Raw genomic sequence first — 13474 nt, 5'->3', positions numbered from 1 at the left:
CGTCCTCCACAGATCCCCACATAACAGCGTCCTCCACAGATCCCCCACATAACAGCATCCTCCACAAATCCCCCATAACATCGCCCTCCACAAATCCCCCCCCCCATAACAGCGTCCTCCACAGATCCCCCACATAACGGCGTCCTCCACAGATCCCCCACATAACGGCGTCCTCCACAGATCCCCCACATAACGGCGTCCTCCACAGATCCCCCACATAACGGCGTCCTCCACAGATCCCCCACATAACGGCGTCCTCCACAGATCCCCCACATAACGGCGTCCTCCACAGATCCCCCACATAACGGCGTCCTCCACAGATCCCCCCCACATAACGGCGTCCTCCACAGATCCCCCCACATAACGGCGTCCTCCACAGATCCCCCCACATAACGGCGTCCTCCACAGATCCCCCCACATAACGGCGTCCTCCACAGACCCCCCCACATAACGGCGTCCTCCACAGATCCCCCCACATAACGGCGTCCTCCACAGATCCCCCCACATAACGGCGTCCTCCACAGATCCCCCCACATAACGGCGTCCTCCACAGATCCCCCCCACATAACGGCGTCCTCCACAGATCCCCCCCACATAACGGCGTCCTCCACAGATCCCCCCACATAACGGCGTCCTCCACAGATCCCCCCACATAACGGCGTCCTCCACAGATCCCCCCACATAACGGCGTCCTCCACAGATCCCCCCACATAACGGCGTCCTCCACAGATCCCCCCACATAACGGCGTCCTCCACAGATCCCCCCACATAACGGCGTCCTCCACAGATCCCCCCACATAACGGCGTCCTCCACAGATCCCCCCACATAACGGCGTCCTCCACAGATCCCCCCACATAACGGCGTCCTCCACAGATCCCCCCACATAACGGCGTCCTCCACAGATCCCCCCACATAACGGCGTCCTCCACAGATCTCCCCACATAACGGCGTCCTCCACAGATCCCCCCACATAACGGCGTCCTCCACAGATCCCCCCACATAACGGCGTCCTCCACAGATCCCCCATAACTGTCATACCCAGCCGCGTCAGCGGCTCATATGGGAAAATCCAAGCAAATAGACCTCTAGCACAATTCCCTTAAAATATCGCATCGCATATCGTTATCACAATTTTTAGGGCCCTAATCGCAATCGCACAAAATTCCTATATCGTGCAGCCCTAATGCACATAATGTAATTGCATATTTTTGTGTATTTCAACGCTCTTTAAACCTTTGTAATTCTCCTTTTAGTACTGTAGACAACCTTCATCCAGAGGGTGCCAGCTAGTCCTCCTCCAACCCAGATGAGCCAGCTGGGCCACACTCCCCAGCGGCACATTTGTGTCAGAGGGACAAGGAATCCTGAGCCAGGAGCCCCAACATCAGGAGCAAACAGAAGAGGCCGCCAATCCCGAGCCGTCCAGCCCAAAGCCACTCCAGGCTAGGCCACAGGCGAGAAGGGGTGGGAGGCAACAGCCCAGTCTGGAGATACTCATGCACATATAGACCAATATGTGCTCAAGTATCTCCAGAAAAAAATGACGAAACAAAGGAGGAGCGCCTTCTAAAAGCGTTTGCTCCCTATATTAGAAATTATTCAAATGATATTCAAATTATATTTGCTAATGTGGTTACATCGGTCATCACTATAATGGACACCAACATGGATCCTTTGGAGTTGGTGAAATGTGTGGACCAACTAAAACATCGGGCACTGGCTGGAGATATTCACCCCCAACCAGGCCCGAGTTCAGCTAGTCAAGGGCAAAGTCAGGCAGGTTTTTCGCAGCCTTTGTTAAGTCAAGAAAGGCCTTATTATGGGCGTCTAGTTGTTTTGGCCAACCAGGGGAAATGGGTGCGCCTCCAAGGCATGGACAAGGCCCTTTTACAAGGGAGCTGTTTGATTTATAATTTTATTTCATTTGTGTTTTACACTGCCTGTCCAAAAAAAATAGTCGCCATCTGGATTTAACTAAGCAAATAGTTATGAGCCTCCTATTGGATAATTACTGCATGGGCGATTATCTTTCAGCTGGCAACAAGTTATTTAACCGATTCGACACCAACAAAGAGTAACGAGAACAGAGAGACAGCAATCCCCCACCCATGGATACAACCTGAGACACAGGTACAACGAAGAAAATCACATGAGAAATCCCTCACCAGCACAAACACACAGGGAAAACCACCCACGGAACACCCACCACGGGAAACAAAAACAGTCACCAGACAGAGAGCAACACCACAGACCACGGTACCCCCACACCACAAAAAGACAAGCAGAGATGGACGAAAGAAACACACTGAGAAGATTTCGGACACACCACTAGAAGACGACATAGTGATCAATCTAAGCAAAGTGACATTAACAGATGCCCAAAAACAACTACTCAATAAAGGGTTAAAATTTTCCCCCATGGCACGACTAGACAAATTTATCAGGAAAATATGTCTAAAGAAATACTACATAAAAAACCCTATCCAAATAATCGATAAACCCTCCCCCCTCCCCAAATATCAACACACAACAAGAGATTGCTACCTTCCGCAAAGGGATAGAATTAGACCTCAGAAAACTTAAAACCAAGACAACCAGGAACAATTTATCAAAACAAGAAATAGACGCTATCACACAACTACAGAAATCAGAAAACCTCATCATAAGACCAGCAGACAAAGGAGGAGCAATTGTTATTCAAGATGACAGTGACTACAACCAAGAATGCACAAAACTATCCGACAACGACACTTATAAAATCCTAAAAAAAGACCCCACCAATGACTTCCTAGAGGGACTAACCAGACACTCTGCAAAAAAGGCCTAGAGAAAGGGATTCTAAATGAACAAGAACATGCATTCATAATGAAAACCCAACAAAGAATACCCATTTTTTACTGCCTTCCCAAGATTCATAAAAACCCCAACAACCCCCCAGGTAGACCAATCATTTCGGGCATCGGATCCATTTCCTCTAACCTATCCCAATATGTAGACAGAATTCTCCAACCAATTGTGATCCGCTCACCATCATACATCAAAGATACCACGGACATAACAAAAACATTAGAAAAGATACACTGGGAAGATCACTAGATCTAAGGCACAATGGACATCAGCTCAATATACACGATAATAGACCACAAACAAGGGATTGATGCAATGAGAGACAGACTACAACAGAGCGACAACATACACACAGAACAAGTAGAGTTCCTAACACAAAGTGTAGAATACATTCTCTCACACAACTATTTTCACCATGATTCAAATTTCTACCTACAGATTAGGGGAACAGCCATGGGCACCAGGTTCGCCCCCAGCTACGCCAAACTCTTCATGGCTCAATGGGAGGAATAGGTTATATAACAAAGGCTGGGGGTAAGCCTGGTGCTCTGGCGAAGATATATTGACGATATCATTTTCATTTGGAATAGATCAGAAGAAGAATTAAATACTTTCATACAAGAGATCAACCATAACGATCAAAACCTACATTTCACCACACACACACACATCAAACAGTACCCCACAGAAATAATCAATACTTCCCTCCAAAAAGTCAAAAAAATGGAAAGGAAATACTTCTTCACCACAAAACCGCCTAACTCAGATGTTGACGAGACACTACGAATTATCCTCCCTTTCAACAGCCATTTCAAAAACATAGAAAAAATAATCAATAAACATTGGCCCCACCTACTGGGAGATAAGATCATAGGACCAATGCTAAGCTTAAAACCCAAAATAACATACACAAAGGCCCAAAATTTAGGCCTCAAAATTGCCACTACATGTAAAAAAAACAAGAACAAAAGAATCCAACAATTGGCTAACTCTGAAAGGCTTTTTCAGATGTGGCACATGCAACAACTGCAAAACGACAAAATTCCCCCAAAAAACTACCAATGTCCAATCTACCAACAAACCATTCTATTTAGACATAAAAGACCATCTCACATGCAACTCAACTGGCGTAATATACAGTTGTGTTCAAAATTATTCAACCCCCAATGCTGTAAAGGGTTTTAGGGAATTTAGTGTACGTTTGTAATTGTGTTAAGAATGAAATCTTACAAGGACTTTGTAAAGAACCAAATGCAACTAAAATGACATCAATTGTTTTTGTAATACAGTATTAAATGTTTTTTTTGTGATTTCTTCATTGACACAATTATTCAACCCCTTAAACACTACCACTCTTAAGAACAGAGGTTCATTCAAGTGTTTTCGATCAGGTATTGAAAACACCTGTGGATGTCAAGGAACAGCAATCAAGCATAATAAGCACCAATTAGGCAGATTTAAAAGGACTGTGATACTCGGCTTCTTCTAGACATTTACTGGTGTGTTTACAAACATGGTGAAGGCAAGAGAATGGTCCAGGAAGACGAGAGAAGAGGTGATTTCTCTTCACAGGAAGGGCAATGGCTATAAGAAGATTGCAAAGATGTTAAACATACCAAGAGACACCATAGGAAGCATCATTCGCAAATTCAAGGCAAAGGGCACTGTTGAAACGCTACCTGGTCGTGGCAGAAAGAAGATGCTGACTGACTGCTGTGCGCTACCTGAAGCGCAAAGTGGAGAAAAGTCCCCGTGTGACTGCTGAGGAACTGAAAAAAAGATTTGGCAGATGTGGGTACTGAAGTTTCAGCTCAGACAATAAGGCGCACACTGCGTAATGAAGGCCTCCATGCCAGAACTCCCAGGCGCACCCCCTTGCTGTCTCCAAAGAATAAGAGTTGACTGCAGTATGCCAAAAGTCATGTGGACAAACCACAAAAGTTTTGGGATAGTGTTCTGTGGACTGATGAAACAAAATTAGAACTGTTTGGGCCCATGGATGAACGCTATGTTTGGAGGAGGAAGAACAAGGCCTATGAAGAAAAGAACACCTTGCCTACTGTGAAGCATGGCGGGGGGTCAATCATGCTTTGGGGCTGTTTTGCTTCTACAGGTACAGGGAAGCTTCAGCGTGTACAAGGTACCATGAATTCTCTTCAGTACCAGGAGATATTGGATGAAAATGTGATGCAGTCCGTCACAAACCTGAGGTTTGGGAGACGTTGGACCTTTCAACAGGACAATGATCCCAAGCATACCTCCAAGTCCACTAGAGCATGGTTGCAGATTAAAGGCTGGAACATTTTGAAGTGGCCATCGCAGTCACCAGACTTAAATACGATTGAGAACCTCTGGTGGGACTTAAAGAAAGCAGTTGCAGCGCGCAAGCCTAAGAATGTGACTGAACTGGAGGCTTTTGCCCATGAAGAATGGGCGAAGATACCCGTAGATCGCTGCAAGACACTTGTGTCAAGCTATGCTTCACGTTTAAAAGCTGTTATAACTGGAAAAGGATGTTGTACTAAGATTGAATGTCACTTGGGGGTTGAATAAAACTGATAATGATGTGAGCACAGAAAAGACATTTGTGGTTATTTCATTATAAATGTTATGTTATGTTATATTTGTCTGACTTACAAGTGCCTCTTTGATTTAATTGTAAACAAGATGACTGAAATGATCAAAATCAATGTCAAACTGGCCAAAACACTCAATTTCAGTGGGGGTTGAATAATTTTGAACACAACTGTACATGTTACAATGCCCATGTAATAAACAATATATCGGCCGCACCAAATGCACTCTCAAAAAAAAATATCTGAGCACATTAACAATATTAAAAAAGGCTTTGACCAACATTCTCTTTCCAAACATTACAAAGACACCCATTAGGGCTTGTTCACATCAGCGTTCAGTCCTCCGTTCGGCTTTCCGTTTTGACTTGCGTCCGTTTCAAAATTGAAACGGATTCATTCATAACGGAACGGACATATTTTGCTAAGTTTTTAAACGGATACCATCTAACGGATACGTTAATAAACGGATTAAAATTGTCAGTTAAATGTCTGTTCAATCCGTTTAGTTACTCAGGTAACGGATCAGTTTTTTTTTTTTCAGTTGTCCCTCCCCTATCTGCATGCTATATAAAAATGGTGCTATATTGTGACATCCAATTGTTGGAAGAGGAACAATGCTGCCCGCTCATGTCCTTTTTTTTCTGTGGACTATATGATATGGAAACTTCGAAAGATGCGAATGTCATCCATGAAAAGGAGACGGCGATATTGGGTGCATCCCATTACATCATGCCGAATGACAACAGGTGTTTATTCGACCCTTTATCAAGGACTCAGAAAACACCCTGTAAAATTTGCAGAATATCTCCATGTAAGTGTCGCAAGCTTTGATGACCTTTCCCAACGTTTACATCGCCGATTGAGACGGAAGGATACGAAATTTCGTCGAAGTGTAACTCCAGAAGAACGACTCATGGTCACTCTGCGGTATGTATGGTACAACTTTCCATTATTGCTTCTACTGTGTTTCAGAGCCTTTTTGTTTTGATTTATTATTGTGAGTATATGATTAATCTCAAGAGACAACTTTTTATATATAGTAGTTACTTAAAATATGTAAATGCATCCAAATTTTATACCATTTTCCGTTCAACCGCTAGGTAATGTTGATCTGTTTGCTGTGAAGGATCTTGAATTAATGCTTGTGGGACAATCCGAAAAGTTGTTTTGCTGCAGTTTTTTTCTTGCGAATAGTATTTGTGTAACAATTATGTTAATTTATTTTTTTGTAGGTTTCTGGCTAGTGGTGAAAGTTTTTCCAGTCTTCATTTTCAATTTCGACTAGGAAAATCTACAATATCTTACATTGTTAAAGATACCTGCCGGGCAATTTGGAATCTTCTGCGTGAAGAATTTCTTCCCCATCCTACTTGCCAACAGTGGATCAGCATAGCCGACAAGTTTTATGAGGTGACAGTTTCCCAATTGTATTGGTGCAGTGGATGGGAAGCATGTGAGGGTCTTGAAGCCCCCACGTAGTGGATCCTCGTTTTTTAACTATAAAAAGTATTTTTCTGTGATCCTAATGGCAATTGTTGATGCAAATTACAAATTTGTGGCTGTTGATATTGGAGCTTTTGGACGAACAAATGACTCACGTGTTTTTAAAAATTCTAATATGGGAAGAAGGCTGTACTCCGGAAACTTTGGTATACCAGAGCCCAGGCCTTTACTAGGTACTACAAACCCTGCTCTTCCATTTGTTCTAGTCTGAGATTAAAGCTTTCCAAATGTGTGGAAATTTACTGAAGCCATATACCAGCCGTGGTCTAGACTATCGCAAAAGAGTGTTCAATTACAGACTGACTCGCGCAAGAAGAATGGTCGAGTGTGCTTTTGGCATATTGACTGCAAAATGGCGAATATTCACTCGTGCAATACAATTAAACAGATACTGTGGATGATGTCATAAAGCATGTGTTGTGTTGCACAATTATGTACTGACCAAAGAGCCTTTGCCTACGGAGCCACTGTCATTAAATCCACCAGGAGATCACATAGAAACTGGCCCAAGATCAACAGTTGCTGTGAGTCGCATGCGCGATCAATTTGCAGAATATTTAATTTCTTCAGCTAGATCTGTGCTTTGGCAGGATGAACATATTTGAACTTATATATTCCTGCGATGTTCTTCCAAAAAAAAAAATATTCTCTATTGTTTGTTACTGTTTGTTTATTAAATATGTACAGTTGAAAGTTGTAATTTGTTATGTACATAATAGTTTATTTTATTGTTTGTTCTAATATATTGTTGTTTATTGTTGAGTCAACCATGATGCATCGGTCTACCTACATTTATTGCCTTTTAATTCAGCAAAAGGTAAGCTATGCCTCTCCAACCATCTCCATATCCCTCTTTTGTCGTTTTGAGTCTTGACTGTATTAAAACCACTGACAAAGTATATTTGAAATAATAAAAGTATTTATTTAGATAAAGACTTTTTTTAAAATATTTTTATATTTTAATAATCATTTGCATAAGTTCACAAATAAACTTCCATAAAAGCACGTAGCTCAACACAATGGAAATAGAATTCACATTAGAAAAGGATAAGATAAGCTCTACCGTACATGTAGGAATAACAAAATGTCCATTGTGAAAAGGTGGTTCTATCTGTGACTGTGATCCTCCTTTTTACATGATGCAAGTGTACACCATTTTCACGATTGCACATGCTATGTGATAGCATCATCATACCAAGTTCAGAATCATCACACTACAGTATGCAGCGCGAGACATGTCTTCCTTGAGCGGGCCAAAAGCTATATGGCGACATGGAACATGCAAATGGAGGTGCACATTATCAGTTATTTCAATGCTGCTATGCATGTCTTACCAAACACAGGGCTACTGTGCATCATCAATATGATGTAAAAAGTGCTAGACTACAGCCATGTGGGTGGCACAACATGCAAAGAATCTGTGTAATCACTGATGGTGTGTCCTCCAGTACCCCTTTAAATTACATTAGCAGGTACAATTTTTTTTTTTTTACAAACCCCATGTCTCTGTGTGTTCAGTCTTGTGCATGAGACATTATATCAAAGAAAATAGTAATGGCATATGCCATTTCTATTCTTGTATTTGCATAGTTTTCAAGAAAGTGTACAATGGAGGATCACGATAGCGAGACAATAGCAATGGAACAACAGGTGGAAGACTGAAAAAGTCATCAGCTTTGTGCAGACCACGCAAGGTGCTGAATAAGTGACAGTATATGGATTTGTGTACTGTGTCACTCACTCACAAGTGGTAAACAAGAACTATCATCATAATCATTGCAGTCTATTACCGTAAAAGAGTTGAACCAACCGGAGTCTAGTCATGGTAGCTAATCTCTGTGTGTCTCTGACCCATGTGCTGATGAATGGCATTTTTCTCCTTAATATAAGGAAAAAAGACTAGCTGGAAAACTGTCGGTCATCAGCACCTTGGCCTGGAGATAAAGTAATCATGAATAATCAGGCCAATTACTCTTTTCAGGGTCCAATCTGCTATGATTATCATGTTAGTTCTTGAAAATCTAAATGTCCGAACGAGGAAATCAAACCACCTGCCTATATTTAGCAGCTTGTATGGGCTTCTGAAAGCTGATAAGTGCACAATAATTACACACATATCTGAAACATCCTTAAAATTGATCTAATAATATAAAAGTATAAAACAGAAAATTTTTCAAGTTCGACATCATTAAAGTGCAAAAATTGACAGTGGTCAATATAAACCTTGTGAGGTACTCATTTATAAACTTCAAGAAAACATAATATATATTTTGTTAACTAGGGTGGTGGTTGAGTGAATGGAGCCTTTCCTGGGGCTGCAGTTGGGGACCTATCATCTTCTGCACTTTGGTCTAGGAGTGATTGCATGAACGAATGTTGCGGTCTGACATATTCACCCTGTTGTTGATGTTGTGGAGTATGAAGGGAATATGAATCAGTACCAGATTGGTATGGAACAGATTTGTTTGAGAAAGGGGTATTAAAAGTGGTGGGAGTGGGAAAAACGGAGGTGGAAACACCTTCGTTTATGGAGATTTTATTTGGAGGTGACCTAGAAATCACATCTGGACTTGGTGTCTGTAGACGTGTTTGGGAACTTCCAGTGCTTTTGGATTGGAAAGGTGTTTGTGCAGAGACATAGGAAGGTAGCTGTGATTGAGATTGGCTTAAAGTCTCTTGAAAGGTTGATGCAGGTTGATATCTGAGGGATGTGCTATGGCTCTGAGAAGGCGGAAATGTGTGAGACGTTGGGTATTGGTGGGACGTAGGTTGTCTTTGGGACGGTGGATGGCTTTGGGATGGAATAAAGTTGTGGGATGTTGATGGAAAGTTCTGTAAAGCTGGAAAGTTTTGTGCAGTGCCTACGTTTTGGGCCTGTGGGAAGTTGTGGTACGGAGGTAAAGTGTTGGATGGGGGAAAGTTTTGGGAGTGGCTAAAGTTTTGTGAATGGGGAAAGTTTTGTGACTGGGGAGCGATATGTGGCTCAGAGTATGAGTGAGCAGGTGGAGAAGTCATGGATGTTGGGTAGGAGGTGGCTGGGGGATACGACTGGGCCAGAGGAACAAATTGAGAGGGTGGTGGGTGTTTAATATTCCAAACAGTTTTGATCAATGTCACTCGACAATCACAATTCAGCTCAGGAGTCATGTTGTCCATCCAATGACTTAACGTTAAGAGAAACTGCTGATTTTGGTTAAGGGGTTCTGGACGACAAACTACCTCTACATGATTGATCATGGAAGTTAACTCTGTCTTATACCGAGTTTTCTCCTCCTCTATTTTTAATAAACAATCTCGGAAGATCAGTGCAAGATCCTCAAAGACTCTATGTGGTCTTCAAAGTGGCCTCGGCCTACTTAACTCTGTCAAAGGCAGAAGAAATGAACTGTCAAGTATCTTCAATCTGAGCACATGTCTCAGATTGGCGGCCGCGCGACTCCAGAGCAGAATCCTGTGACTAAGATGGTAACAAAGTTTGATCAGTAGATCGTCCAGACAATTGTTCGGTTGTTCAAGAGGTTCTGCTTCAGGAGGGAGTGTGCTTGAATGAGTCCTAAAATAGATAGGGAAATAAAAGGTATAATTTCTATATTCATAATTATTATTTTTTGCTTCTCTTTAGGATATTTAACTCACGTGCGCTGCTGAAAACAACGTTGAAGAAATTGAAGATGTGGACCCGAACCACTTGGCGCGGTTCGCTCATGATTGAGGTCACGCATAAACCTATCGCGTATTGACCTCCAGCGTGTTGATATGATTTCAGCTAGAAAATAAAGAACAATTATAATAACCGTATATACTGCTATATATATTCTTTTCTGTTGACATCGGATTGCATAAAAAACTGTTGCCCCAGGCAGTCCAACATTCTGCATTGTATTTAACTGTTATTTTGCCCGGTATCTGAATTTGCTGTATCAGTTGTTGAAACCAAGTTTTCCGAACAAAACTTATGCTCACTTCACTATTCTTCCAACTAGAAACATCACTATTAAATCTTCTAAAACCAAATGATTTAACAAAAGGAATGAAATTAATGTACCACAATTATTTTGAGCCTGACGGCTCAAATCGTTCCATGTGGGAACCACATTGGCATAGACCTCTTGCTATTGTCGACGAGTCGTGTTGTGGTCCGAGTGTTTGGGGTCTGTTTGGTCCCGTAGAGCTGGCCTTGCTTCTACTAGCTGTATTAGCAGCTCACAGTTTATGATAGGCAATTTCTCCCAATCTACCTCGTCCAATTCTTGCTGTCTACCCTATTTAGTTTAAAACAAATGTTATCATTACCTTAAAAAGCTACCTGCAATTCCAACTGCACTTAAGTGTTTTTGTTAAAACTTGTATAGCGAATATGTTGCATGTGCCACCACTGCCCACTGCATCTTTGGTTTTAATAAAAAAATATTAAAAATTTTTTGGTTTCCTTGTATTTGGTCTTTGGGTGTGAACGGCTATAAAGATATAGACTTGGCGAGCGGGTCATTGCTTTTAATTTAATAAGAGAGTAGCCCCTGTTCATGGTATGTCCATTATGGGATAAGCAACACTTAAATTTTTGTTTGGGTAAAACAAATGTCTCCAATCCTCACGGTCATTTGTTCTAATAATAAAAAAAAATTGTAGTATGATGGCCACGTTATCTTATAGGTGATATAAGATACTGTATACTGGGGGCAGTGTGGACAGCTCACATCACAGCACATGTGCCTACTCACACGGCCTACACGTCCACGACGACTGCCACGACCACCACGCCTGGAAGTTCTTATTTGAACAGGTGATGGATTTTCACTTTCCTTGTTTGTGTCCTAATAAATAATATAGTTATCACAAAAGACAATTGATTACTTTAGAGAACCTAAGTATAGATACTCACATCGTCGTCGTTATGACGTCTACTTCGCGGATTTTCAATGGAATGTGTACCCTCCTGTGTCTGAAAAACAAACACAGTTTTGCATTAATTGAAAATTGCCGTCTGCCTGCCCTGCAGCAACCAAAATGCCATATACACTCTTTCAAATCTTGTTGCCAATACATTGGCCTATCTATCCTTTTGCGGTGTTGGCAAATCATGTACCTTTCGAGTTTATATCCATTGTACCAATTATGGATGTGTAGAAACCCAAAAATCTAAATATAACATTCCACACTTACTGACTCCATTGGTTCAGGAGAAAAACGCAATTCCTCGCCAGCAGAGGATTCAGTGTCGGAGTGTCCCTGAAATATATAAATATGTATTGTGGTTCAAACATATTTATTATTTGGATCATTAATAATTTATTTTTATTTAAAGATTTTTACCTGCATGTGAAAGGATGGAGTACTTCGACTGCCAACTGAAGGAGAAGGCGAAGACATCTGAAAACGTTACAGAACCATTATAGACGAGAGCTTATAGACATATTTCAACATACACATTGGCACAAGATGCAACAAGGGTTAAAACAGGGATTAGTCAAAACACAAAATTGCTCCTCTGGTCCTTAAAATTATATAAACCCCCTATTGCAATTCGACTTTTGCCAACATCAACAGACCAGACTACATTGTGAATGACCCACACAAAATCAGACGGCAGATTAGATCCTCATGACTCTCATCCGTCCCACGGTAGCCTTATAGCATCCCCCAGTTGCCTTATAGCATTCCCCAGTAGCCTAGTAGCACCCCCGCAGTAGCCGAATAGCATCCCCCAGTAGCCTAGTAGCACCCCCGCAGTAGCCAAATGGCATCCCCCAGTTGCGTAATAGCATCCTCCAATAGCCTTCCACAGTAGCATAATAGCATTACCCAGTAGCGTTATAGCATCCCCCAGTAGCCTTATAGCATCCACAGTTTCAAAATATTTGCCCCCAGTAGCGTAATAGCATCTCACAAAAGACTAATAACATGCCCCATGTGCCTAATAGCATCCACAGTTTCAAGATATTAGCCCACAGTAGCCAAATAGCATGCCCCAGTAGATGATCGAAGTAAATACTTTTCAATTGCATCAATTCATACCCTTTTCTTGAGACTTTCTCCAACTTGAACATAAGCCTTCAGAAATGGTGAGGAGTAGCGCTCACGTGACTGTCACATGACACTCCCTTGTTTTCCTGTCTTCGTTTGTAAGTTCCTGTTTGTTCTGCGCATGTTCAGAAACAAAAAAAACGTACTATAGGAACGTTATGTCCGCGAAAGAAAAATTTAACAATCCGTTTCTCATTTACTACAATGAACGTGAATGGACGCTCCTTCAAGAATCCGTTTTTCTGAACGTAGAAAAAAATCCTGCAAGCAGGATTTTGTTTTCCGTCTGAAAAAACGTATTCCGAACGTATTAGCAACTAACTGAGTCAAACGTATGCATACATACGTCAATTAATTTCTATGGGAGGTTGAACGGATACGATTTTTTTTTTCTACTTCCGGACGAACTACAGGAACGGAGAGCTTGAACACAGATGTGAACATAGCCTAACCAAGACCCCTCATCACTCAAATTCAGAGCCATAGAGAAAGTCAAGAAACCCTGGAGAGGAGGGAACCACAT

General features: G+C 41.8%; 1 long non-coding RNA gene across 1 annotated transcript; it reads right to left on the bottom strand.

Annotated features, from left to right (window-relative positions):
* Positions 1-11747: 11747 nt before the first annotated feature.
* On the bottom strand, positions 11748-12272 carry LOC121001208. The gene is made up of 3 exons (XR_005779003.1): positions 12241-12272; positions 12091-12156; positions 11748-11869 (listed from the first exon to the last, which is right to left on the bottom strand). It is a non-coding gene; the product is annotated as an uncharacterized LOC121001208 (long non-coding RNA).
* Positions 12273-13474: the final 1202 nt, after the last annotated feature.

The sequence above is a fragment of the Bufo bufo genome, chromosome 5 (assembly GCF_905171765.1).
Source record: "Bufo bufo chromosome 5, aBufBuf1.1, whole genome shotgun sequence".
NCBI classification, from domain to species: domain Eukaryota; kingdom Metazoa; phylum Chordata; class Amphibia; order Anura; family Bufonidae; genus Bufo; species Bufo bufo.
Note: the sequence above shows the minus strand (reverse complement) of the source record. Positions and strands in the feature narration are given on the sequence as shown.